Genomic DNA, 5,117 nt, shown 5'->3' on the forward strand with positions numbered 1-5,117 from the left:
CGTTAAAAACAAAAAGAAAGAAGATATATCCAGGGAACATAAACAAAGGCTGGTAGATGGCCTTTATATGAATAATTCACTCTTCCTGGTCTGGGTTTTCATTCAAGGAGACCAGTCTCAGCTCCCTGCCATTTCTGGGCCTGTGGATGCCATCACTACAGGAAAACTCACACAATTAGGAGTAATGTGTGTATTTTCCCTACAGGACAAAGTCTCAATTTCTGTTTTCTGCTAGGAGTTCTTTCTCATTTCATACACCTGCAGATCACTCTTTTATTACATTTAGCTTTATTTTTATCTAGTATTTCCATATATGGTAGAACCTCTCTCTGCAGCTGATCACTGTCTACACTAACTACTTCCTTAAGTTGACCCTAATTTTCATACACAGAAATGCACCATGTGTACTCAATGGAAGTTCCCTATCTTGACCAGTTTGTTATAGTCCCTTGGGCGGTCAACTTACAGAGTTTCTACTGTATTTGAAAAAGAAGGAAGCTTTTCCAGTCTGCCATTTTGTTCAGAAGTCCACAAAAAAATGCACTTCAGGTTAACTGTATTTCACAGTAAACACCATATTACTTAATTTCATTATACCTGTGTAATGAAATGATAAAAGTTCAACACATAATGCTATGAGAAGTAACTGAAATCATAGCAGAGTATCTGGTGCATATAAAATATTCAAATTTTGCCCTCTACTTTGCCAAACAATTTTACATCTTAAAGAGATAACTGTGAGCAAAGAATGGGAGTTCCTAACTTTTATTTTGGTTCAAGCTTCCACTCAGTTGCAGCTATTTTAGGGGCAAAAATCCTTCTACCAAAATTGATATGCCAAAAAAAGGCAACTAGAATAAAATACCAAATCACAATAATCAATTTCAATGGTCCATAAGGGTCATTCAGTTAGGAAAGTAACCATAACTTTTCTCTGTGATTTGATCTGGGAGCTTGAAATCCAAGACTCTATTTTGAGATCTATCACTGACTATTCGGTTGACCTGCATCAGTTCTCATTATGTGTTTCTTCTTCTTGAAAGTAAAATTATATTAGATGACATTTAAGATCTCCTCTCCTTCTAAAATTCTGATTCTAATCTAGGAAGTTTAGAATAATTTCACTCCAAATACTTTTCTATGGAAGCAAAAATGAAAGCTTTACTTATTACAGACTTATTTATTGCAATTTCCCCACATGCAAAAAAGAACCATCAGATATAAACAGTTATGTATTTCCTACTTAAACAGGCCAGTTTCATTCTTTCACGTTTTAAAAGTGCCTTTGAAAAAATAGTGAAAAAGGCTTCAAAATGGCCATGCTTCTGAAATATTAAATGAAAACGCCCACCAACTACTTAAAAACATTCAACTGAGAATTCAGTCTATGAAAAGGGAACATGCTTCCTTTATTATATTTTCCCAAATTAAGTAATGGTTAATTTTCATAACAGTGTCTTCTGGCAGCAATTTGGTAACAATTTACCACAAGAATCTATTGTTTGCATTCTACACCAAGAAATGAGTACTATACAAAAAAAAAAAAAAATCACAAAATTTAACCAACAGCATGCAAAAGAGGTAGACAAAAGCATAAGCATCCACAATCCTTTACAATAAGCTGTCCTCAACAACATCCTTAAAACAATGCTCTTTAAAAGTCTTTAAGGAATTTTTATGGTCTATTTTAAAAGTTCCACACGAGCATGGCAAATAATTCAAAAGACTATAATAGGTAAAAACGTTTTATAAATGGTCAATGTGCTTTAGTTATATGGGATCAGACAATTAAGTTCGTGAACTTGTCCTAGAAAAAGTGCTATTGTCAAAATACTCCCTTTGGCTACCTGGTGACAATAGTGACATTCAGCAATTAGATATGTGGGCGAGTTTGCAAACTTAATTGTCTGACCTTGCATGTGTATATCACATTCAACATTCCACAAAAGTGAACCTATACAATAAAATAGGGTTATAGTGGGGCAGGCACGGTGGCTCAACGAATGCAATCCTAGCACTCCGGGAGTCAGAGGCAGGTGGACTGCTTGAGTCAGGTGTTCAAGACTACCCTGAGCAAGAGTGAGACCCTATCTCTAAAAATAGCTGGACACCTGTAGCCCAGCTACTTGGGAGGATGATGTAAGATGATCACTTGAGCCCAAGCGTTTGAAGTTGCTGTCAGCAATGACTCCAGGATACTTAACCAGAGATGACAAAATAAGATTGTCTCAAAAAAAAAAAAATTGGGTTATGAGATGTCAGAAATCAAATTCAGAATCTGGAGAGCAAATAAGATCGAATTAGAATTCCAAGCAGTAACCAAAAAGATATCTCAAGAATTCAACCAACTCAAAGAAAAAATGACCAAAGATTTTGACACATTGAGACAGGAAGTTGCAGCCCTCAAAGATCTGAGAAACACAGTACAATCCCTCAGTAACAGAATAGAACAAGCAGAAGAAAGGATTTCTGACATCGAAGACAAAATTTTCGAATGCTCCCAAACTCTCAAAGAGGAAGAGAAATGGAAGGCAAAAACAGATCACTGTCTCAGAGAGCTCTGAGATAATTCGAAGAAAACCAATATTCGCCTTATAGGGATCTCTGAAAGCAATGAAGTGGCTTCACGAGGCACAGAGTCTCTTCTCCATGAGATTATGAAGGATAACTTTTCAGACATACCAAGAAATTCTGAAATTCAGATAGCAGACAGTTCCAGAACTCCAGCACGACTCAACCCAAATAAGACATCCCCCAGACACATCATACTCAATTTCACTGAAGTTAAGATGAAGGAGAAAATTCTGAAAGCAGCCAGACGAAAGAAAACCATCACCTACAAGGGCAAGAATATTAGAATAAATGCAGATTTCTCTGCTGAAAACTTTCAAGCTAGAAGATGGTCATTGATTTTTAATCTCCTAAAACAAAATAACTTTCAACCCAGGATCCTATACCCAGCTAAACTGAGTTTCATTTATGACGGACATATTAAACACTTCATTGACATTCACATATTGAAGAAATTTGCCATAACTAAACCAGCTCTCCAGGATATTCTCAGACCTATCTTCCATAAAGACCAGCATAATCCTTCACCACAAAAGTAAACCCACCCAGAAAATTTTGATCAAATTCCAACTTCCACAGTCTCAAAAGGATTAAAAATGTCCACAGACTCTCAAAAGGCTTATCAATATTCTCAATTAATGTGAATGGTTTAAATTGCCCTCTAAAGAGGCACAGGTTGTCTGACTGGATACAAAAACTCAAGCCAGATATCTGCTGCATATGAGAATTGCATCTTACATTAAAACACAAATATAGACTCAAGGTGAAGGGATGGTCATCTATACTCCAGGCAAATGGAAGCAGAAAAAAGCAGGCGTTGCAATCCTATTCGCAGATGCAACAGGCTTTGAACCAACCAAAATAAGGAAGAATAAGGAAGAACACTTCATATTTGTTAAAGGTAACACTAAATATGAGATTTCAATTATTAATATTTATGCACCCAACCAGAACGCACCTCAATTTATAAGAGAAACTCTGACATGAGCAACTTGATTTCCTGCAGTTCCACAGTAGTTGGAGATTTGAACACCCCTTTAGCAGTGCTAGATAGATCCTCCAAAGAGAAGCTAAGCAGAGAAATCTTAGATTTAAACTTAACCATTCAACATCTGGACTTAACAGACATCTACAGAACATTTCATCCCAACAAAACTGAATACACATACTTCTCATCAGCCCACGGAACGTACTCCAAAATCGACCACATCCTAGGCAACAAATCTAACCTCAGCAAATTCTAAAATATAGAAATTATGCCTTGCATCTTCTCAGACCATCATGGAATAAAAGTTGAACTCAATAACAACAGGAACCTGCATACCCATACAACAACATGAAAGCTAAACAACCTTATGCTGAAAGACAGATGGGTTATAGGCAAGATTAAGAAGGAAATCACCAAATTTTTGGAACAAAACAACAATCAAGACACAAATTACCAGAAACTCTGGGATACTGCAAAGGCAGTCCTAAGAGGGAAATTTATAGCACTGCAAGCCTTCCTCAAGAAAACGGAAAGAGAGGAAGTTAATAACTTAATGGGACATCTCAAGCAACTGGAGAAGGAAGAACACTAACCCCAAACCCAGCAGAAGAACAGAAATAACCATAATCAGAGCATAATTAAATGAAATTGAAAACAAATGATTTATACAACACATCAACAAATCCAAAAGTTCGTGTTTTGAAAAGATCAATAAAATAGATAAACCTTTGGCCAACCTAACCAGGAAAAAATAGTAAAATCTCTAATTTCATCAATCAGAAATGGTAATGATGAAATAACAACAGACCCCCAGAAATTCAAGAAATCCTTAATGAATACTACAAGAAACTCTACTCTCAGAAATATGAAAATCTGAAAGAAATCAACCAATACCTGGAAGCACGCCACCTACCAAGACTTAGCCATAACGAAGTGGAAATGTTGAACAGGCCTATATCAAGTTCTGAAACAGCATAACTAAATAAAAATCTCCCTAAAAAGAAAAGCCCAGGACCAGATGGCTTTACATCAGAATTCTACCTAACCTTTAAAGAAGAACTAGTACCTATATGAACCTCTTCCAAAATATAGAAGAAGAAAGAATATTACCCAACACATTCTACAAAGCAAACATCACCTTGATCCCCAAACTGGGAAAAGACCCAACAAGAAAAGAAAATTATAGACCAAAATCACTAATGAATATTGATGCAAAAATACTCCGTAAGATCCTAACAGAATCCAACAACACATCAAAAAATTACATACCATGACCAAGTGGGATTTATCCCGGGATCTCAAGGCTGGTTCAATATACGTAAATCTACAAATGCAATTCAGTACATAAACAAACTACAAAATAAGGACCATAAGATTCTTTCAATTGATGCAGAAAAAGCTTTTGATAATATACAGCATCCCTTCATGATCAGAACACTTAAGAAAATTGGTATAGAAGGGACATTTCTTAAACGAATAGAGGCCATCTACAGCAAACCCACAGCCCATATCATACTGAATGGAGTTAAATTAAAAGAATTTCCACTTAAATCAGGAA

The sequence above is a fragment of the Nycticebus coucang genome, chromosome 21 (genome assembly GCF_027406575.1).
Source record: "Nycticebus coucang isolate mNycCou1 chromosome 21, mNycCou1.pri, whole genome shotgun sequence".
In the NCBI taxonomy this organism is placed as follows: domain Eukaryota; kingdom Metazoa; phylum Chordata; class Mammalia; order Primates; family Lorisidae; genus Nycticebus; species Nycticebus coucang.